The following is a 24,154-nucleotide window of genomic DNA, read 5'->3' on the forward strand; positions in this document are numbered from 1 at the left end:
ATCTGAATGTAGTGTAATTAACTTCCCAATTCCAGTTCTGATCAGTATTGTCACTGGGGAGGCAAGCAGGCAGTTCCAGCTGCAAGGCCCAGAATTTAGTTACTACAAGTACCTTAGACTGTCGCATAAATACTCTTAGGTAAGCAACCATATTTAGTATAACAATTGCAGGGGAGGAAAGATGAGAAGATTAACTGGAGGGTAACATGTAATGTAGTAGTTTTCCAAACTATACCTTTACTTACTAAAAATTACACTGTAGAATAAATTGCAACTCACACTGCTTTTGTGAAGATTGTGACAATTACAGGAACATTTTATGAACATTATAAACTTTTAATTGACCTGTGGTTGGGATCAAAACTAGGACTTATTTTTTCTGTTTAATCAAAGAGATAAAATAATACTATTTCCCATCCTCTGTTCTTGGGGTAGTGTTTAGCTTCTCTGACAGTGCTTCCCCCTGCCACCTCCCCAAATAATCTCGTAGAAGTAAAGTTTCTAAAATTTTCTCTGACTCTTGTAAACCCTAGAATGAATATGAATAATCCCATACATGCCCCGTGAGTATGTCTTTATAGGGATGGTATTTCATTGGGGTGAAATTCAGTGTCAGAATGTTTCAGTCTAAGCAACGAACTGTAATTATAAATCATTAAACGTACTTCCTCTAAGACGAACCATACTCATGTTTTGCATGGTGTTTAACCAAAGAAGGAACAAGGAGTTTTTTAAACATTCCTGAATGTTTCAATTAGTTTTTTCTTACCCTTGTTCTGAGTAAGCATTGATCTAGATCTTTTTTTTTTCCATTTCATCTAAATATCTTTCTTTGTTGTTGTTGTTGTTATAGACATCTAAAAACTCTTTTGAGCTACTTGTAGATATCTGTTCATTTATTTTGCATTTCAGATCAGTTGAATAGTTTTACTGTCACAGAAGCTCATGAATCCTGTGAAAGCTAGCTAGGAAAACCTAGGGACAATTCTCATGGAGATTTGTTTCCATGTGGCACGAGACTTTTAAGTCTGTTATTTAGCTAAAAGGAGGTTGCTTTGTTGAAAATTATTTTTAAGCCCAGTGTATCAGCTTATGTTGGATGTCCAGCTATTTGAATCTTTGCATCTCAGAAATGCTTCCCCATGATTTAATGTATTCCCCCCTTTCAACAAGGAGTCTGCAATTGTTTCTAAAGATATCAAAGAGTAGTTCTTCCAAGACAAGATGAGAGATGTTGCAGCTTAACATGCGGCACTTTGTTTGCTGGCATTTACACTGTGATTTTGAATGAAATAATAAATATGTGAGCTTTTGAGATCATAACTTAACTGAATACATTCCTCGCTTTTGTTGTCATTGATTTAAGTCTAGTGTTTTAGATAACTGGCATTTGTGTCTTCGTATTCTATCTATATAAGATATGCAAATGTTTTTAGACTTTCATGATAATAAAAGCTATTTAAGAATTTCAACTTATTGTTTTAATGAAATTTTGGCATTGAAGAGACTCAGTACATGACAGGAAGTTCTTCTTCAAAGACATTGGTAAAAAGCATTCCGTACAACAACTCCGTGGCATGGTATGTAAATGAACAGATGGTTGTATCACATATCTATGTGCAACTACTATTTGCAGTCTTTTTTTTTCTCATGGAAAGTAGCATTGCTTTTCAGCAGCTCTCTGTGATATTTAATCTGTTCCCTTCCATAGAATTTCAACTTATGTAAAACTTACTTAAGCATTTTAGAAAGGGAAAGTCAGTTTTGAGAAACAGCAAGGTTTGAAAATGCCATGGAAAATTAAGAAAGGGACTTGTATTGGACAGGTTTGCTGTCTCTAGAATGAAGTTTAATTTGAAAAAAGAGGCAAAAGGACATAAAAAAGTACAATAGGAAATATTCCAGGAAAAAAAATGCTCTAGAGATAGCACTTAAGAGTTGTCAAAAATAATAATTAAAAAAAAAAAAAAGAGAGAACATCTAACTAATTAAAGACTTGTACTTTTGTGTCATGGTCCAAAAAGGAGGGAAACTGCTTGGCCTGTGAGTATACAGAGGTCTTAACTCTTATCTTCGCACTTAAGTGAGTTCAGAGGGTTCCATGTTACACAAGGGCACAGAAGGTTCACTTGCTCAAGATTCCTGTCTATTACAAATTAGCTCAAATCACCAGTAGAAAGACTACTAGGGTAAATCTGGCAAATGTATTTACCTATATAGATTGATAGACAATGAGGAAAAGAGTGTATGTATGTCTAAATATAGACATATATAAAATATCTGTCTTTTACATCTAAATCTAAAATATCTAAAAACACACACACATATTTATATACGTAATGGATATTAAGAATGTAGTACCAATTAATAGTAGCAGCAATTACAAGTAGTAGAAAGGGTATTTGAAATAGGAAAATATAGCAGCAGATATGATTTGGGAATAATTATAATCTCAACAAACTCATCAATGATTCTATCTCAGTGAAAACACTTACAGATTATAAACTTATCAATACAATAACAGCATTTTTTTTTTCTGTTTGGAAAACCTCAGGTTTATTTAGCTGTTAAAAATGGTGCTTTGTTTCTGCCCCGGGTGGCTTGTTTATCAGAGGATTTTAAAGCAGGTGTTGTAGCACCAAAGTATATTGTCTTAATGTATGCCTTGTAACTTGTTTGCAGGATAAGAAACTATGGATTGGTCATTGTGTTTGAAAAAATAAAATGATGGGGAACAAAAGAGTAATTAAAAGTAATTTTAATTTATTTTATCCAATAGTTATTTAATAACTTTCTTACTGGACGTAGCCTGGACACTCTCTCTCACTGTAGAGAGCATATTGGATTTCCTATTAGATTTCTGCAGTGACCATGGACTTTTGTTTTCTCGTCTACCTGCTTTCTAGGTTTCTCTCTTTTATTCACATTGACGTTTAAATGAATTTGGCTTAGACTAGTAGCATATTAGGAAGCAACACCATTGCCTTTTGGAGCTCCATTCCCTTCCTGGGGCTGTCCCTGGACTCAGTGAGACCCTCACTGTGCGAGTTGATCATGGAGGTTTCTAACCTAGAAGCCATTCTTGTCAGTGGCATGCTGAAATGGCAGGGCAAAACCAGCATCTACTTCCTAGCTTATAGTGCACAATAGAATGAAAATTATGTATTCCTGTTAAAATATGCCCGTGTCTTGAGTTCCCCTTTTGGACTTATGTAAATGGACAGAGTAGAGGCAGTAAAGCAGCATATTTATTGTGTGTTTGCCAGGCATAATTGTTAAGCATTACTAATCTGTTCATTAAAAACCAATATGCAATCTTATTTTAGTGATAAATAGAATTCTTTATTAAAATTTTCTTGTGAAATTACTGAATCTCCAGAAATAACATTGCTAAGTGTTTTTAATAAATAAATTAATAAATAAATAAAGGAATTCATACTGGAAAAGAGTTGCAAATATGTGAACTGAATTTTGTCAAAAAAAAAAAGTTTTTACTGAATTACCATTTTTGATAGATTTCAAGCCATATACATAAAATTATCAAAATCCCCATGTTTCCCTAGTCATAATTTATTTTTATTTTAGGGTAAATTAATAACTTTAAATTATAAATTTTTTGATTTCTCCTATTTGTGGTGGAAGGTGGGAAGTTTCTACTTAGCTCCATTTTAGCTAGCTTGAGGTTAGATAGTTTAGAATATTAGATACAGCTTTTGCTTGAACAGAGAAATAGTGTAGTCAGTTTTTCAGTGCCTTTCCTTCCTTCACGTCAGTAAATGCTTTTACCTTTTGGTGCTGTAAAGGTGCATTCATCAAAGAGTTAAAGAGATCATAGAATCACAGAATAATCTAGGTTGGAAGAGACCTCCAAGATCACCTAGTCCAACCTCTGACCTAACACTAACAAGTCCTACACTAAACCATATCACTAAGCTCAACATCTAAACATCTTTGAAAGACCTCCAGGGATGGTGACTCAACCACTTCCCTGGGCAGCCCATTCCAATGCCTAACAACCCTTTCAGTAAAGAAGTTCTTCCTAATATCCAACCTAAACCTCCCCTGGCACAACTTTAGCCCATTCCCCCTTGTCCTGTCTCCAGGCATGTGGGAGAATAGACCAAGCCCCACCTCGCTACAGCCTCCTTTAAGGTACCTGTAGAGAGCAATAAGGTCGCCACTGAGCCTCCTCTTCTCCAGACTGAACAGCCCCAGCTCGCTCAGCCCCTCCTCATAAGACTTGTTCTCCAGACCCCTCACCATCCTCGTCGCCCTTCTCTGGACTCTCTCGAGCACCTCCATGTCCTTCTTGTAGCGAGGGGCCCAAAACTGAACACAGTACTCGAGGTGCGGCCTCACCAGAGCCGAGTAAAGGGGGACAATCACTTCCCTAGCCCTGCTGGCCACGCTGCTTCTTATACAAGCCAGGATGCTGTTGGCCTTCTTGGCCACCTGAGCACACTGCTGGCTCATATTCAGCTGCCTATCAACCAGGTCCTTCTCTGCCAGGCAGCTTTCCAACCACTCATCTCCCAGCCTGTAGCTCTGCTTGGGGTTGTTACGCCCCAGGTGCAGGACCTGGCACTTGGCCTTGTTGAACTTCATGCAGTTGACCTCAGCCCATCGGTCCAGCCTATCCAGATCCTCCTGCAGAGCCTTCCTACCCTCGAGCAGATTGACACATGCACCTAACTTGGTGTCGTCTGCAAACTTACTGAGGGTGCACTCGATCCCCTCATCCAGATCATCGATAAAGGTATTGAAGAGGACTGGCCCCAGTACTGAGCCCTGGGGGACTCCACTAGTGACCGGCCTCCAACTGGATTTGGCTCCATTCACCACAACTCTTTGGGCCCAGCTACCCAGCCAGTTTCTAACCCAACGAAGTGTACGCCAGTCCAAGCCATGAGCAGCCAGTTTTTTGAGGAGAATGCTGTGGGAAACGGCATCAAAAGCCTTACTGAAGTCAAGGTAGACCACATGCACAGCCTTTCCCTCATCTACTAAGTGTGTCACTTTGTCATAGAAGGAGATCAGGTTCGTCAAGCAGGACCTGCCCTTCATAAACCCATGCTGACTGGGCCTGATCGCCTGGTTGTCCTGTAAGTGCCGCGTGATGACACTCAAGATAATCTGCTCCATGAGTTTCCCTGGCACTGAGGTCAAACTAACAGACCTATAGTTCCCCGGGTCTACCCTCGAACCCTTCTTGTACATGGGCGTCACATTTGCTAGCCTCCAGTCGACTGGGCCCTCCCCTGATAGCCAGGACTGCCGATAAATGGTGGAAAGCGGCTTGGCCAGCTCCTCCGCCAGTTCTCTCAGTACCCTTGGGTGGATCCCATCCGGCCCCATTGACTTGCGTACATCCAAGTGCTGTAGCAGGTCGCCAACCATTTCCTCGTGGATAGTGAGGGCCACATCCTGCTCCCCATCCCCTTCCACCAGCTCAGGGTACTGGGTATCCAGAGAACAACTGGTCTTGCCGCTAAAGACTGAGGCAAAAAAGGCATTAAGCACCTCAGCTTTTTCCTCATCCCTTGTAACTAAGTTTCCCTCCGCATCCAGTAAAGGATGGAGATTCTCCTTAGTCCTCCTTTTCGTGTTGATGTATTTGTAAAAACATTTTTTGTTATCTTTAACAGCAGTAGCCAGATTGAGCTCCAGATGAGCTTTGGCCCTTCTAATTTTGTCCCTGCACAGCCTCACAACAGCCTTATAGTCCTCATGAGTGGCCCGCCCTCTTTTCCAAAGATTATAAACCCTCCTTTTTCTCCTAAGCTCTAGCCACAACTCTCTGTTCAGCCAGGCCGGTCTTCTTCGACGCCGGCTCGTCTTTGGGCACGTGGGGACAGATCGCTCCTGAGCCATTAAGATTTCCTTCTTGAGGAGCGCCCAGCCTTCCTGGACTCCTCTGCCCTTCAGAACCACCTCCCAAGGGACTCTGCCAACCAGTGTCCTGAACAGCTCAAAGTCAGCCCTCCGGAAATCCAAGACAGCGGTTTTACTGGTCCCCTTCCTGGCTTCACCGAGAATAGAGAACTCTACCATTTCGTGGTCACTCTGCCCAAGACAGCTCCCGACCACCACATCTCCCACCAGTCCTTCTCTGTTTGTGAACAGAAGGTCTAGCGGGGCACCTCCCCTGGTAGGCTCATTAACCAGCTGCGTCAGGAAACTGTCTTCCACGCTCTCCAGAAGCCTCCTAGACTGCTTCCTCTGAGCTGTATTACATGTCCGGGATATGTCTGGGAAGTTGGTTCAAGTAACAGACTGCTGATTTTTAGACGACTGCATTATGACTTCAAGTGAAAAAGATCTGAAATCTTGCTTACATTTATGTTTCCATATGAAAAATAGCTTATGTTTCTATAGGCTAATTATGCATATGTTTGCCTTACCTCTATTTAACTGAGTGTGGGTATGAAACTGGATTCCACAAAGGGCATCTCTTCTTGAAAATAATGCCCTAATGATCATTTATTTATGATGATGCATTTATTGCAAGAAGTTGAGACTGTAACACCTTTGATCAGGAAAGAAAAAAACAAAATACTCACATGTCCATGGTTTACTGACAAGAAACTTCCCAGAAAGTTGATGGGGTATTTAATCTGCTTACTCTCACTGTCAGATTCTCAAAGATGCATCTAGCTTATTTGCAAGGATTTTAATTTACCACCCACTGTACAGCAGAGTCCAGCATGTTGTAGTTTTGTGACAGCTTGCTCCCAGGCTGTATTCTGGGGCACAGTAATTCTGCTGTGGTATGCAGAGCTATTCCGTTTGCACATTTTGAAGAGGAAAACTATCTTTCCATATTATTGTAAGGGAAAGGATTTGCCAGTCCCCCAGGGTCTGTAAGGGAGCTTTACTTTCTTGCTTCCTTACACACTTGTAAAAATTCCTTTTCTTTCTCTTCTTGTACTGCATACATTCTTTTTCAGTGCCTGAAGCTAACTTGTTAATTATTTTTCCATATATCCCAAGCAAAGTGTAGACTAAGTCAGAACATGATATAAAGGTCATTTTGAACCCTATTCTGATGGAAATTAGGCTTATGCAGTAAAAATAGTCCTAGATTCCAGGTGGCACTGAAGGCCTTTACAGTAGGCTGACACATTTAAAATCTGGAAATCTAGCTTAAGTCAGAAATGGAAATTAAGTAGTATTTTCAGCCTATCCCTTAGCGAATGTTTGTCAATATATCATAAAAATATCTCAGTTTGACAAAATAGATAAGTTCTTTACAGGAGTAGACAAAAAGTGTGCTTGGAGGTTGCTATTTGCCTGCAGTGCTGGCAGCTGTCTGAGAAACTCATACACGTGCATTTTCCATAATCTGCATAATTTTAGAGGATGGGATTTTTGGTGAGGACACAACATTCATCCCAATGTACAAATACAATATAGTATCCCGTAAATGTACTATTGCTTTGTCATGAACATTTTCTGTAGGTCGCTTATCACTTTCCTGAAGTTTGAGATGGAAGTTCTCCGTGCCAGGCACCTGCCTCAGGCTGAACTCAGCTCAAGTCATTTCACTGTTTCTCACAGTGAGGTTAAGGAAGAACGGTTTTTCCTGACCATTTTGATTCTTACAGCTATTCTGCTCAGAAACATTTCTGCTCCAGTGCTGGGGAGCAGGGGCATGCTGTTTCAAAGCACGGTGTCAGAGAGAGCTTTTATTACTGCTGAGAAGTCCACAGGGTCAGCCAAGAGGCAGCGTATGTTCACACTCTATCATCAGAGACAACTCCTAACCCCTAGAACATAGTTGAGAAGTCCAGCATTGGCAAACCAGCAGTGCATAAGCTCTTTGAAGGCAAATGCAATCAAGTCTGCCATAATAACTACCAATGTATCTGTGGAGTAATGAGGGCAAGGAGCAGAAGAGGTGAAGGTGATGCCCTGGAAGGGAAACACAGCACCCTTTCCTCAGGCTCCAGCACTGTCAGCATATTGTAACCATACCGAGACTGCACTAACAGGGTAGCTTTACTTAGATGCTCTTCAATCTGGGAATGAATATACCCCAAGAAGAGGTTTCACAGGTGTCTAGACCCTTCTTAGAAGTGAAGCATACAGAAAATATGGCAAAACACTCACCATGGTAGAGAACAGATAGTACAACAGATAGTAAAAAATCCTCTCCTGTTAGAACACATAGATTTTCATCTGAGAAGTGATGGAAACCAAGACAAAGAATTGCCAACGGGTAAGGGATTTGACACGCTAAGATTTGCGATTAATGAGTTGTGCACAGGCACAGAGTGAGTGGGTCAGAATAGGGGCATTCAAGGGGATGGCTGCATTGGGATGACCTGCATTGGGCTGGCTGCTGTTGAAAGAGATCCAGCTGAAAGTAGACTCTTCCCTAATGCCATTTCTCTCATAGAGCTACCATTCTGTTGGATTAGTTCCTCATCTGCCCTGTAATAGCACGCATGTTCTGATGGGAAGAATTTGGTAGGAACATGTAGCCAGAGCTGCAGTTAAGGAAAGGAAAAAAAAAAGCCAGAAACAAACAACAACAACAACACAAACCCAATCCTCTTCAGCGAGAGGCTGTAATTAAATTAGATTAAAGCAATCAAGAAATCCTAGCCAGGAATCAGATGTGTGGAAAAGGGGAAAAAAAAAAAAAGACAAACACAAATGAAAGCAAAACAAACATTAGTACTGGTTGGTTGAGGATTTGGAAGCAGATTAACAAGACTGATGCAAAGGACTCTGCTCAAAAACAGGATCTGAAGGAGGGTTATTTTCTGCATATTTTGGTTTTAAACTGTGTCTTATGTCCATCTTTAAAGCATTGAATTGACTGTGCAAACATAAAGAGTACTGCAGAAGAAATTTTCCTCATTTTCTGTTCAGTGCAGATTTAAGTGGTTTTCATTTACTAAGGCTTTGTATTACGCATGCAGCCAGGAGGATAAAAGAAGTATTGAATTATGACCCATTTGCAGAGTGACTGGCCCCGTAGAAAGATAATACATGATAACAATGTTAAAGACTGTAAAGTAAGTGAGCTCTTAAAGATTCTAAATACATTTTGCACAGACAGCTACTCAGGACCGTTCGTGGTAGACATTGTAATAATGTTCATTAGTGTAAGGTTTTAGGGGCATCTTGTATATTATGGGTGCCATTTCTTCCATACATACAAATTTTAACTACTCACTGTTGGCAGTTATGCATTTGACACTAGACTGTGCTGTGGTGGTTTTACCCAGCTGGGCAACTGAGCTCCACCACAACCTCTCTCACTCCCCTCCTCAAAGGGAAAGGGGGAGAAAGTATGATAGAAATGGCTCAAGGGTTGAGATAAGGACAGGGAGATCACTCAACAATTATTGTCACAGGCAAAACAGACCCAACATAGGGAGATTAGAGAAATTTATTACCTATTACTAACACGCTAGACAAGTGAGAAACAAAGAAAACAAACTAAAAACATCTTTTCCCCATCCACCCTCTTTCACCTCCTCCCCCTGAAGCAGCGCAGGGAAATGTGGAATGGGGGCTGTGGTCAGTCCCTGACACTTCATCTCCTGATGTCTTTGACAGCAGTGCAATAACAGTTTAGGTAGAAGCCTGGTTTCCTCTAAAAGAGTGAGGAGTCCAGTATTATGCAGTTTTTGCCGTCAATGAGAAACATGAACCTGAAGAAGACAAGTCATCCACGTTAGTCAGATATTTGAAAGAGAGAGCGCAATTATTACCCCATTTTTTCCTGTTAAATATGGAAGGAGTGTATATGATTAATGTCACTTTGGAAAAAAAAAAAAAAATCTCTGAAATTAAAAAGTCCTATTTCTATTTCTACAGGAAGGACCCAAAAGTGGATCTTGAAATTGTGTAGCCCAATATGATGGTGTCTATGCACACATAAGCATGCACATGTACTAAATTTCTCCTGAGCTTTTAAGGACTTTTCATTTTTTAAAGCTATCAATTTTCTATATTTGTTTTTCGTGGGTTTTTGTTTGTTTGTTGGTCTTCTTTTTTTGTTTGTTTTTCTTCATATTCATTTATTATATCTCCTCCCAGGGTATACATTTAACACGTTGAACATTCTGTGCTTCAGAGACTTTAAGCCTACAAAAAGTTAGGTCCATATAGTTTTACTTCACTCATGCAAGTTTTTAAAGATCAGTCTGTAAATAGTTATATAAAATAAATAAGAATGGCTATGATGAGATCCCATGAAATCTAATGATGTTTGAGGTAGAGGTTGTACACTTTTTGTGCTGACTGCCTCAAATTTTTTATATGCCATTTATAGATTCTGTGCAAGGTTAACCATTGTGAATCTTGAAAGTGCTCTATAACATTGATAAAATTGTCGTGTACTAGCATCGTGTTGGAAGAAGGGCATAACCAAGAAAAATTAGAGGAAAAGCCTTAATTTGAAAATATCTTTAGACCAATAAATACAGAAACAGTATGCCCCTGTGCATTAGTATTATTCCTCCATATGTTATGGTATTTACAGTAAAGGAAAAAATCATGGTAAGTTTAATTATATGCCTTGATATACATTTATTTGAGTAACTTTTCCTATTGATTCATTTCTCTCATTCTTAAATAAAAATATTTTCTACCTATTAGCTGCAGTTTAGTAAAAGTCAAGCAAACAAACAAGTCTATGCTGATCCATGGTAATCTTGCACTGTCAAAAAAGTGTTATTTTTTACAACCAGAAATCTTGTTCTACCTTTTTAGTACTTCATATTCTGTTATGTAAAGGTGTTAAAGAAATTATAGATGTTCCTAGGCTTGGGCAGGTGGGATAGCTGCTAAAGCAAATAAGGAGGAAGGTCTGGGGAAAGCTCTTGGGCATATGACAACGTAGAGGAGAGCATGGCTGAGCTGAGCACATGCAACACTTTTGTTAATTTCAGGCTCCTTTGCAACCAATTTTGTAATCAGAGAAAGACGCGATCTTTAGGATCAGTTTGTGATGGTGGAGCTTAGGTTGCGTTATATGAATTATAGTTCTGTTTCAGCAGGAAAGATATAAAGAGGAAAGATTTGTAGATACAGGTAGCATATTTTATTAAGTGAGCTGATGTGATTAGGTGAAATAGACAGATATTCAGACATTAAGTTTTTTTTTCAAGTTTGGAACAGCAGTATTGTATTGATCACAATCATGGATATGTGTAATACCATTACATTGCTGTGGATTTGTCATGCATCAAAGCTCAGGAAGTATTTAAATTGACAGATAATGGAATTATCTGCAAATGGAATTAAGTGCCCTGGAGAATGAAGAGCAGCATTTAAAATAGAGCTGAGTTTTTGATTTTTTTTCTCCATCTTGTCCTTCTTACTGTGAACCTCTGTCTCATCAACTACTCGTCTGAAGCCCAGTTTCCTCCAAATTAGTTTGTTCCTGCATTGCACTGTATCTACTGTTTCTCTGCGTAAGACTAATGCTCCCCAAACCCACACTAAGCAAAAAATCCCAGCTGTCCCCAAATGTTTTGACTGTGGCTTTGGTCAGTACTATTTGGCAGTAAGGGCTGGAATGATTGGACTGTCTGAATATCCTTTTCACTGAGGTATTGAAACATTTAAGTCTATACCAGCTTTAATGGGGGAAAAAAAAAAAAAAAAAAGGAACATTTGCCACTGTATTTTAAAAACATTCAGAGATTGCCTACCATTAACCTTGACCAAGAATAAACAACTCTCTGTAAAATGTATAATTGAAGCAACATTATAGGTGACATCCAGATTTAGTTCCTATTATGTAGAGAACAAAAATGGTTTTAGGGGCGTAGAAATATGCAAAAGCATTATCAAATTTTCTCAGTCATGAACATGTGGATTTCCACAGGTATGCAGCAATTTCTTAGACCTTCTTTTACAATAACAAGTATCTGCCACTTAATTCACATCTAATAATTCTCATTATTGTTCATATTGATTGGCTTTCCATATGTTAATGACCATTTGCCAGAGCCAAGACCTCATTTTTTTCTTGTATCTTACAAATTGAATAGATTCTTTTCTTGTATATTCTTTTGAAGCCTTTACTATTTCAATTCAAATGCATTTAATTCCTCCTGTAAGTCTTTCAGATAAACAATGTATAACCTCAGAGCATGAATGTCCATTATTAGTCTTAAAGAAAGAATGACACGTAGTATTGAGCCATATTCTGCATTATCATGTAGTTTTATTTATACAATTATAGTGTTTCAAAATACTGTTTTGGAAACAACTGATATTGTCCCTTTACGTATGTAAAACTGTTGATTTCAGTAATACTCGGTATGATTAAATACTGTGTGACTTCAGAAAAGTGGTAAAAACATTTACATAAGCTTCACAGTTCTGTAAAGTAATAAAACCAAATGGGAATTATCAGTAGGACTTGTGATAAGTAAAACAGCTGAAGCTTTCACAGCCCACTCCAGAAGTGTGTGTTCATTACTTATTCAAGACACAACTTCCAGTGGCTGCCATGGGAGTTGAGCTTGTATGACAACTATTCTGATAAAAATAACAATTACAAAAATATAACATGCTTCCATGAATGCCTACTTGTCTATTACTAGAAGTGTTAAAATGAATTGCACCTTTATAAATTTTAGAAATTACTTGAATTGTGATAAATAGGCTGAGAAAATATTTGAAATACTGAAATGGCTAGCTGCAATGAAGAAGCCATAGCCCAAGAACAAACAGGTGTGGATTTAAGCTTATGTTTTATGTTTATGTGGATTATTTTGCCTAGAATACCATATTTTAACATGTAGTGGCAGGTCATGAATTAACACTGTTCAGCAATATTACAAGTCTTTCATTGAACCACAGAATATCCTGAGTTAGAAGGGACGCAAGAGGATCACCGAGCCCAATTCCTGGCTCCACGCTGAACCAACCCAAAATCAAACCACATGTCTGAGAGTGTTATCAAATGCTTCTTGAACTCCAGCAGGCTTGGTGCAGTGACCACTGCACTGGGGAAGTCTTTGTTACAGTTACTCATGAATTCCATTAATTTCAAGCTTTTTACAGAATTCATCCCCTTAAAACAATCCTTTTCATTTTCTGAACCACAGAACATCATTTATTAACTTATATACACTAAGGAAAAATGTGATAGTCATTCAATATTTAAATCTTAATCTTTCTGTATTGACCTAGAATTTCTCATTATTATTATTATTATTATTATTAATAATAATAATAATATTTCCAGAACAGACCATTTTTTAAATTTCTAGAACAGAAAACCAGTCTAACAATTTTTATCTGTAAGACAATAGTACTGGGCATTTTTTGAAACAAAACACAAATCAATGATTCTGTAAGTCAGCATTTGGCTTTAGCCTCCCTTGAGCAGGGACAAAAGGTTCAATGTAACTTACTTGTCATCTAGTCTTGTTTCTCTAAATGCTTGGTTGCAGAATAAAGGCAGTGCATTGTAACTTATTAAGAACTTACAAATTAAGAATATACTTTAAACTGTGAAGGTCGTGTAGCTAGGGATATCCTCACTGAAAGTACACAGTAAATCAGTGATGCAGCGTGTTTGTGTTCATTGCATAGCATATTGGTGTCACTCGATGTCATTCAGAGCCTAATTGAAATATCCACAATTTTTCAAGAGTGGTGACCATGCCTTTCCATCAACTCCTTTCACCAGATGAAAAATATTTTGGATTCCATTTCAGGAACTATATCCAGATACCGATTAGATTGGAAAGGGAATATTGACATGCTCATAGATCATCTCTCCTGAGGGAAGGGAAAGCTGGCATTGTCTACTTTGTGCCCTCATCTTCTGAAGTCACTCAGGTGAATGTGGCCATCATGATGTCTGTGTGTGGATCTGGGGATCTTGGAAGTCAGAGGAAATCTGGGAGTGTCCCGTGTCATAGCTGAAGGTGGACACCAGAAAAGATTGTGTATCATCCCCTAAAGAAATATGTTTGTGGCTTCATGAGCTCTGCAGTACTGCAGTTTATGCATAGTTCTTGCACAAGTCTCTGTAGTTGTGTTGTGTTGTGTGTAATAACACACAAAACAAGAGTTGAAGTTAAAGCAGAAAATCTCTGGCATAGCTGTGCAGAAATTATTACTATAATCCACTGAATTAGGTCAATATTTTCATCTATATACAACTGCATCTGAATCACATTAATCAAAAACAATTCATTTATATTTGTACTGTGGATATAGCAGGTGCAAAGGAAGCAGAAATCCATTAATTCTACTATGTATCTTAAAAACTGAAGGTACGTAACAGCAAACACAAGTTGCTATTTTAAATTGGGATTGTTATGCACTATGTGGTTTGCTCAGCTGTCAAGAGACCAAAACAAAGTGGGAATGAAGTACAAGTAAAAAATAGAGTGATGACCTAGCTAAGAAGAAAGAAATATATGATGAATAGTGACAGAGCACAGGATTTGGAATTCAAAAGGATTTAGGGCAGGATACAGGATACATGGAATTGGGAATGTTTGATGACAGCTGAAAAAATGCAAACTGGAAAGAATACATTTCCTCTGTCCTACATCCTAAGGGAAATAAACAGATGGAGTGTAAGTCTTGTCTATTTCCCTTGATTTCTGCTGTGGACAACTTTATGTCTTTTTGGTCTATTCCACATTTAGTAATTCTCTTTCATTACTTTGTAATATTATTTTCTGTCCTAAGTATAACCACCCTCAGAGATTCTCTTCTGCTCTTTCCATGTCATTAAAGCAACATTAGTAATTAGGACCTGACTCATACAAATACGAATAGAATAAGTTTAGGTTGTTGCCTTATTTAGTTCCCAGTGGAATGCTCAGCAAGAAGACTAACTGGATTTTAATCTATTTGCTGTTATAATTAAGGTTCACATTATCTTTTCACTTTTTTTTTTTTTCAATTTTCCAGCTATTAGTGGAACACAGCACTTCTAAAAAGGATGCGAGGCTGTGATTGCTGGCAGTTTAAAGTGAAGTGAAACAATGAAAACTGACATCTTCATATATGAGGACAAGGAATGCGGTGCTAAAAATAGCCCAGCCTTGTTACACAGAAATCCCAATTGGCATTGGGTTAGGTACCAAACTATATATAGTTTCTTTATATATAGTTCTTTATATATTCTTTCTATAGTTTCTGTGTATCTTTTACTTAGGCAGCAGACCAACGTATTAAATACAGAGATGGATTTGTTTTAATTAAATAGAGAGCAGATTTGGTGAGTCTGTTTTGATGGAGACCCTGTAGACATAAACATCAGTGCTGTCAGCAGTGCACTTCTGAACTGAACTCCTTTGATCACCCAAACTCACTGTGCTTTCATTTGTATTACGGCGTGGTCTCAGTGAAGATGGGCTGGGTTACTTGTGGCTAAAACAAAACAGGAACATGCATTTTGCTACCCAGACTGCTCTGCTTACTAATATGAATATAGCCTTTGACCTCAGCTTATTTACTAGATAAATTTTCTTTGATTTCTTTTGCTATCAGTCATTTGTCCGTGTGTATTTCCATGATATCCTGATGGCAGGACACTGTTTTTATGGGTGTGTTTCTAAAGCTGTGGTGGTGCGTCCATTCTCAAGGTGACATAGTTTGGATATAAAGAAACGTGTGTGGAGGCTGTTTTGCTGGGGTGAAACCCAGTAACATCTTCACTTGGCTCTATCTCTGCTCTAAAGCTTCTGGATTGCTGACCACCAGCAAGCCAAACTCAAGTGCTTTTGAGACTTAGTGGCCAGCAGTTGATTTTAGTGATTCAGATTTCTCCAAAACACTCAAAGTTTCACTGACAAGCAGAAAAAGAGTAAACAGTAAAAAAGTTTTACTCCAGGATTTTTTTAAGACCAGGTATTTGTTGGAACTGTTTGGTGCCTGGCTAAAAGACAAAATATACCTACACATCTGTCAGATACTTGTTTCCACTCCCTACTGCCTGCTCTTGTAGTCTGTGGTCTGTGGTGAGATAGCATCAGCTAGTATTAGAACATAAATTCAAGCAGTTCAGGCAGGTAGACCTTTTCAAACTAACACTGTCAAACACTTTAAGTACTCTGTACTTTGAGGACTTTCTTGCTGTTTATGTCACTGTTTTTTTCATGTCTGTTCACTTACACAGCTTACTTAGACCTAACTCTTGTGGACAGTGTCCCAGCATAACATCAGTGAACTAAACTTTGATGGTCTCCTGATAAATAAGTCCTTCAAAATCTGTAATATTTCTCTGATTTTTTTTTAAAGTAAATAAAATAAAGTTAAATAAATTAAATTTTAAAGTAAATAAATAATTCTTCAAATCTTTGCAGGAGGAAAAAAAAAAAAGAAAAAAAAAGAAAAAAGAAAAAAAAGTAAAGAATCAGAAAGATTGGAAAGCCAGCATCTTCTTTTAACGTGTGCATCTTCTTTTAAAGTGTTCAGTATTTTAAATTTTGTAGAGATGAGAAATGAATTGGCTAAACATACAGACAGAAAATGGAATGTAGCAACGAAGTTCCCACATTTATGTTAGCAAGAGTGAGAGAAGTCAGTGACAGAAGCAGTGTCATCTAGGACAAAAACAAAGACACAGATTCCTAAGTATAAAGTTAGAGAGAATGGAAAGGACCTGAATCTGGATGTCCTGCGAACAAAGCAGATATTCTTTGAGAAGACAAACTCCTATGAAAGGGCATGTAGAGACCCAGAACAAGTCTTTTTTCAAGTTACTATGGTAGGTTTATGAGATATCTGGGTGAGGAAGAATACTGTGGGCTGTATTCAGAAACACATAGGAAGGTAACAAAGGCTATAAAGTGCTGGGGGAAAAAAAAGGCGTTGAAAATGGAGGAAAGAAAGTTCTGAAACTTGGAAGCTGAGGAGTATGAAAACAAATAATGAGAGAGAATTTGGGGAAAATGTTTTGTAGTGCATTAAACACTTTTGAAGCATTTCCAGGTCTCACAATGTGCAGTATCCGCTACCTAGCCTAATATACTGAGCATACCTCAAATGTGGGTCTATACTGTAGTAAAAGTTAAGTAAATAAAAGTTAAATAAGAAGCTTAGATGTTTATTAAGGCAAGACACTGTATAGCTATCAGGTTTAAATAGCATCTTGTCAGAAAATATTCTAGTTATTTAGATAAAAAAGCATTGAGAGATGGCTGGACGATCAATGTAAATTTCTCTGTAATACAAAATCCACAGAACCAAATTAGAGGGAAATGTGCAGAAATGACCTAAAGCATTTTGCACTCAAAGAGTGAACCTTAGCTTTTGCTGCATCCAGATGGAGACACCTTGATCATTATAATCAGCACACTCCATTTGCTGCATTAAAAAACAAGATAAATATTTAATCACAGTGCAATTAAGTCTGGATCGGTGCCATTAGTTTATAATGAATTGTTAAATAGGATCTAATACAGTACTAATACACTTATGAGCCAGGCTAAACAGATTAAAAAAAAAAAACATATTTTGAGAATATTCATGAGATACAAGATGTAAGTAACTGCTAATTATTTTAGTAGTTTCATGGATTAACTGGAATAACATATAAAAATCAGCTATTATTACCGATATTCCACATAGGCTGTGAATGATGTCCTACCATGTCTGTTCTTTTCAGTTTAAAATAAATAAATAGCAAGCTGTAGCTATAATAAATATTTTTTGTTATAAAATTAATCTGTCTCCTGACAGCAAAATAGGCTCAACAGTAGTAAATCCAAAAGTAAATTGTCTGAAATTTACTGATCTTAGTAGCTGTTGCATTTTTTTATTTGTTCTACAAATATTCAAGTATGCTGAACAAGCAAGGATTTCTGGGTACAATTTGGAAGACTTGAAGGATGAAGTAGTTCAAACTACATTAAGGTTGACTTCTTTGGTTTCAGTTAAACTGAGAGATGCCTATTTTTTTTGCAGACACATCACAGTGAGCCAGTACAATGAAAACTGAGCCCTACATTGTGTAGATGTTTATGTAAATTTTAAGCCCAGACTAGCTTTTAAGGGGGAAAAAAAAAAAAAGGCAATAAAATATATTCTTTCACTGAAGATGGATCATATTTAAGTTGCAGTACAAGAGTGTTGACTAGAAGAAATTTCTGTGATTACAGCCTCTGCTAAAAGAAGGTCAGTGGAACCTGGGAACTCTTTCCTTGAAAGTCCTCAAAACCGTGTACTGCAAATCAAGCAGTTGAGATGTGGTTGTAGTTTCAAGTAGGGAGCAAATATGTTGTTCTTTGGATCCAGCTATGTCAAGAGTGTTCTTGGGAAGTGGTAGTTCCTTCTAAGTGAAGGCATAATCTACAACGTACTTGAAGAGCAGATTAGTTTTAGCTATAAAGGTGGTCCACGGGCTTGAATTACATGTACTAATGAGACCTAAATTTCTACACTGCAGTTGCTGGAGTGGACATGTCATACTTCTGTGCTTGAGCCTGTAGATTAAGTCATGAGTATGTATTTTGCTATGATTTAGCTATCCCCAGAACTCAGCAGGTGCAGGATCATTTCTGTCAAGTTGTTAAAATGGTTTTGGTCTAATGTATCACAACTCCCACACAGACACACAGCTGGGGGCGTTCAAAACCAGCCTCTGTGTCAGGTAAGCCTTGCACAATCATACTAAATTAATAGGTGATGTAGTAAATGTGAGGAAGATCAGAGACCCTGAAAAGCATTTGTTATATTCCTGCCCTTTTTGTGCAGTTCTCTGTCGGAGCCTGTAAAGACATTCCTGCTGTTATTGAATGCTCGTTTGTGTGTCTCTGTGGAAGACAGTCTTTTTCAAATAGGGTTGTTTTATATTTTGGATTTCTATCTGCCAAACTTTGAAATCTATGAGCTCACATTTCAAGGGGCACACCTTTCAAAAATCCATTTAATTGAGTTCTGAAAAGGATGATGAGGAAAGAAAAAAGTCAATATATTTCTGAAAAAGAGGTGGTCTCTCATTTGTGCATGTATGTGTGGTCTTTTAAAATGTATAGAGAAAATGTATATTAGAAGAGAATTTGCAATGTAGAGATTCAGAGACTAAACTCATCTCAAATATTTATGATATCTAGTACAGATTTTTTGTTTTTATTCCCATTTCAGGATTCTTCAACTTTCTTCTCAAGTTGCAGGAACTGATGAGCAGCAGGGATAGGATACTGGATTACCAGGACACTGAGTTCAACTCAGTGTGATAATCCATAACTTTTTCATCATGGGAAGCTTGTTCCCTACTTGAGCTCCAGCAGCAAGGAGATTAACTCTCCCATAAAGGTGAAAGAAGCTGTATATGCCACTGCTTTCTTTTACATATATTTGTTTCAAAATATAAGAGCTCTTTGTAAGTGAACAGTTTATTTTTAAGACTTTACATTGGCAGAGGAGGCATTTTTTTTTCATTGTGAAAACAAAAGGTAAAAAAAAGAAGACTTCAAACTACTGATGTTAAAACTATGAGAGATTGCTGATGAAGATTTCAGTTTGCCAGAGGGGGGGAAAAAGATGTGATTGACATTTCAGTAGAGCCAAGAGGGACTTAAGAAACATCAGCTGTATGAACAAGCAGCTAGAGAGTATTTATCTTTTACAATGAAATTCAAAGGTATTGTTTGATACCTTTTATTTGTTTGGTGATAACTTCAAGCTTCGACAGAAAAAAAAAAAAGTGTATGTCCACTGAAAGAGTGGTCAGACATCATGGGGGGACTACAGAGATGGTATTCTTCATTGTAGGGAGAAAATTTGTACAGCCAAAGCTCAATTGGAGTTGAAGCTGGCCAGTACTACTGTGGGGGACAAAAAAAAAAAAAAAAATTTTTTTTTTTTTAATTATGTTAACAGCAAAAGAGGTAACATTGGTAAAAGAGAACAGAGGTAACATTGTTAACTTGATGAGGATGGTAACCTCACAAATAGGGACATAGACAAAACAGAGACATTTAATGGGTTCTTCACTTCTGTATTCAACATTGATGATGGGCTCTGGGACCCCAGGATGCATATAAGTCTATGGGGCCTGATGGGATTCATCCCAGGGTACTCAGAGAGCCAGCTGATATCATCATGAGATATGGCTCAATTATTTTTTAGTGGTCTTGGGAATCTGGAGAGGTCCCAGTTGACTGAAAGCTGGCAAACATTGTTCCAATTTTCAAGAGGGGCAAGAAAGAAGATCCTGGCAATTGCAGGCCTGTCAGACTCACTTCTCTGCTGGCTAAAAATATAGCGAAAATTGTCACAGAATTATTCTAGATTATCATTCGATTATTCTAGGAGTTCTTGAAAAACACCTGAAGGACAAGACAGTCAATGGTCAGCCAACATGAGTTCAAGAGTGGAAGGTGCTGCTTAACAAACTTGATTTCCTTTTATGAAGAGGTCACCCATCTAGTTGGCCAAGGAAAGCTAGTTGATATAATTTTTTTTTGATTTCAGCAAAGCTTTGATACTGTCTCTCACAGTATTCTTCTGGACAAAATGTCCAGCACACAGGTATATAAATGCATAATATGATGGGTGAACAAGTGGCTGATGGGTCAGGCTCCAAGGATAATTGTAAATGGGTCTGCATCAGGCTGGTGGCCAGTCACTAGCGGGGATCCTCACAGTTCCATTTTAGGGCCAGATCTCTTTATTGTTGTTATGAATGACTGGGATGCCAACCTGAAGGTACACTAAATAAGTTTGTGGATGATACTAAATTGGGAGGAGCGGCTGCCTACATTGAGGGTAGGGAGGCCTTGCAGAGAGATCTTGACAAAGTAGAAAGCTGGGCAATCCCCAACAATATGAGGCTTAGCAAGAGCAAGTGCCAGATTCCACACCTGGCACAGGGCAACACTGGCTGTACGGACAGTCTGGGGGATGAGAGGCTTGAGAAAAGCCCTGCAGAAACGGATCTGGGGGTTTTGGTCAATGGCAAGTTGAACGTGGGTCAACCGTGGGCCCTGGCAGCCAGGAGGGGCAACCGCATCCTGGGGTGCCTCCAGCATGGCATCACTAGCCGGGCGGAGGCAGGGATTGCTGTGCTCTGCCTGTGCTCTTTCAGCATCACCTCGAGTCCTGTGTGCAATATCAGAAGGACATAAAACACTTAGAGAGTGTCCAAAGGAGGGCTTCAAAGTGGTGAAGGGTCTGAAGGGCAAGGTGTATGAGGAGCAGCTGAGGTCCCTGGGTTTGTTCAACCCAGAGCAGAGCAGGCTGAGGGGAGGCCTCATGGCAGCCTGCAGCTCCCTCACAAGGGAAGTAGAAGGGGCTGGTGCTGAGCTCTGCTCTCTGGGGACAGCGACAAAACTCAAGGGAACAACATGGAGCTAGGACAGAGGAGGGTCTGGCTGGGAGTCAAGAAAAGTTTCTTCACTGGCAGGGTGGTCAGGCACTGGAAGAAGTTCCCCAGGGAAGTGATAACAACACTGAGCCTGCTGGAGTTCAAGAGGCATTTAGGCAATGCTCTCAGACATAGGGTTCAATTTTGGGTCCTGTGGGGAGCCAGGGGCTGGACCCAGTGATCTTTGTGGGTCCTTCCAGCTCAGGATATTCTGTGATTCAATGTCTGTGGTTCTGTATTTGTTTTGACGGTTTTTGGAGCTTACCATATCATCAGAGTAACATTATCTGCTAGTGCTTCTTTCTTCAGTAATATGCCACAAAATAAATGAAGCAATTAGCTTTGCAGATAAGTGTCTTCATCATGATGCATATCATGTTCAATATAAAATTTAGTAATTTTCATTGAAATTGTATTACTTCTATGAGAAGAGATGAATTGACAGGTATCATCAGAAGAGTTAACATTTGTAAATGAGGTAATTTGGCATTTGTGACTCCACTGGACTATATATTTCTTTATTATTCGTTTTATTCTGGTTTTCATATTTGTCATCTAATCTTGTCTTAGCAAGAAATGATGGGTGATATTTGATTGTCTTCCTGTTTTAGCACAGCAGCAAGCATGCTTTTGAGTACAGGCAATCAGACTTTGAGGAAGACCTGACTAATGTAGAGTTCTTGTTTAAGTACATCACAACTGCCTGATACTTTTGAACATCTTTCCCACCGCAGCAGGAGATTTTGTATTTGGTAAGAAAGACTTGTGATATTTGTTGGAAGTGCGAGAAATGGTTTATTTTACAGCTGAGTATCACTGAATTGAGGAGCAGTATAGGAAAGAGTCATTAGGCTTTTTGTTTGTTTGTTTCTTCCTGTTACCGATGGTACTTCAGCTATTTTCTGGTTTCTTATATTTTGCGAAGTTCATGCTATACAACACCACTGTTAGCCATTGTGCTTCGAAGTTAGCCGTTGTCACATTTTTAAGTCCTAGGTAGACACTTATCAGAAAAAGATCTGGCAAAGCATTTGTAGACTTCTTGATAGTGCACTTCAATGCATTCAATGAGATCTTGTGTTTGTGTGTTGTGACCTTGAACATATGTACAGCCTGCCCTTTCAGACAAGCTCTGTGCTTTCTCCTAATGAAGTTTGCACTGGGGATGCAAATGAACTCACATATGGCCCTTGCTGTCTTCAGCTGGGTGAAGAGTGAGAGGGCTGTACGGCTTCATCATGAGTGCACAGGAATCACAATCACTTTTTTTCCACTTAAGCACTAATGCTTCTTGGACACTTAGAAGGGACAGTAATTAATGTTGTATCTCGTATGTACAAGCCTAAGCAGACAAAAAGCTTTTGCAGAGACTAGAGTTGGCTCAAAGTAAGTTTGCCTCCTGCTTCTCAGGATAGACACTGTATGGATAATGGGTCCTTAGCATCAGCTGTCTTGTTCTTCAGGTCCTTTTCCATTGCACTGTGTAGCTTGCTCATGTAGATACAGCCAGTCTGTGCTAAAATTAGTTCACTTACTAAGTAACTGAAATGACAACAATCAGAAATTTAGGTAATTATGTTCATATACATAAATTTAAACACACTTTACGAATGTTAATGTCTCCAGGGTTTTGTTTGTTTGGGTTTTGTTTTGTTTTGTTTTATTTCTTCTCAAAACTGGGTGGCTGCGCAAGAAAAAAAAAAAAAAAAAAAGGCAGCTGAAAATAAGACTGGATGACTGGATATTTTAAAAAATATGTTTCCTCCAAACTGTCAGGCAAAAACTGTAGAAAGATATTTGAATAGTTCTTTGAACTATTTCAAAAGAATTTGAGTACCCTAAAAGACAGAATGAGGCAACAATTTTCATACCTAGGCTTATTCACTCTTTGTATTTATTATCGCTGTCAAAAATTACATTTTGATGAAATGATACTTTCCTTGCTTTCCTATCTTCTCTTGCTCTAGACAAACTAATGGTCTCTTTCAAATATGTAATTATTGCTACAGTATTGCATTACACAGGACTGTTTTATGAAGTTTTAATTGACTGTACTTGTCAAAGAAGAAAACAGATGACATAGTTCTGCCTTCAGCCCCTTTGCAACTCTACTGAGGATACATTTGTTTGATTCCTCATCTATAAAATCTCAGATTTAGCCAGAGCATCTAAAAAATTTAACACCTGCTACGCTTTAAGTTAACTTTCAATATTTTTTCAAAAACAGCATGGGATTTCAATTGAATAACAGAATGATGTATTTTGGAGTATACTTGTAATTATTATTTTGGCTAATACCACTGGAATTGCACAAAGGACTCAAAAGAGCAGCAAAGTGAATAGATCTATTACTTTTAGTGCACAATTAATCTTGTTGACATTACTTTATATGAGCAAGGATAAAAATGCCTGGAAAGCATACCATTGAATTCCACTGCTCATTAATATTGGTCAAATGCTGTTCTCCTTGTGTTGGAAGCTACTTAAAGATTACCTGCAGAAGTATTACAGTGTTATTGATTAAAAAAAAAAATAATAAAAAAAAAATCCCTGAAGCCCGCTGTTCTTTTAAAAAATCAGTTGACAAGGATGCAAAAAAGGATGCTTTCAAACTCACCACTATAAATCTGAGTAACTGAGAATATTAATCAGATTGTCAGGGAATTAATTATCAAGCATTCAATATATTGTTATTTAAAAGCCCAAGGAAGTTAGATGTGATTTCTCATCATGTGGCAGCAGTGCCTAGATCTGCATGTACCATTTTTAGTTTTTAAGATGGAATTATTTTGCTGGACTAGGACCCAGATTGTCCAAAACACTCAAACCTTTATAATTTTCCAT

The 24,154-nt window shown here is 38.3% G+C and overlaps 1 protein-coding gene across 6 annotated transcripts in view; it reads left to right on the forward strand.

Moving 5' to 3' along the window:
* Positions 1 to 24,154, forward strand: part of EDIL3 (EGF like repeats and discoidin domains 3) — a 287,431-nt gene that overhangs the window by 124,348 nt on the left and 138,929 nt on the right. Inside the window, exon 1 of one of the 6 annotated variants that reach the window (XM_083816856.1) lies at positions 21,927 to 22,062. The exons of the other annotated variants lie outside the window; for them this stretch is intronic. The gene's annotated coding sequence lies outside the window, so the exon portion shown is untranslated. Of the gene's footprint in view, positions 1 to 21,926; positions 22,063 to 24,154 lie in introns of those variants that run through there. 6 annotated transcript variants of the gene reach the window in all.

Source organism: Anser anser (assembly GCF_964211835.1).
Source record: "Anser anser genome assembly, chromosome: Z".
Lineage (NCBI taxonomy): Eukaryota > Metazoa > Chordata > Aves > Anseriformes > Anatidae > Anser > Anser anser.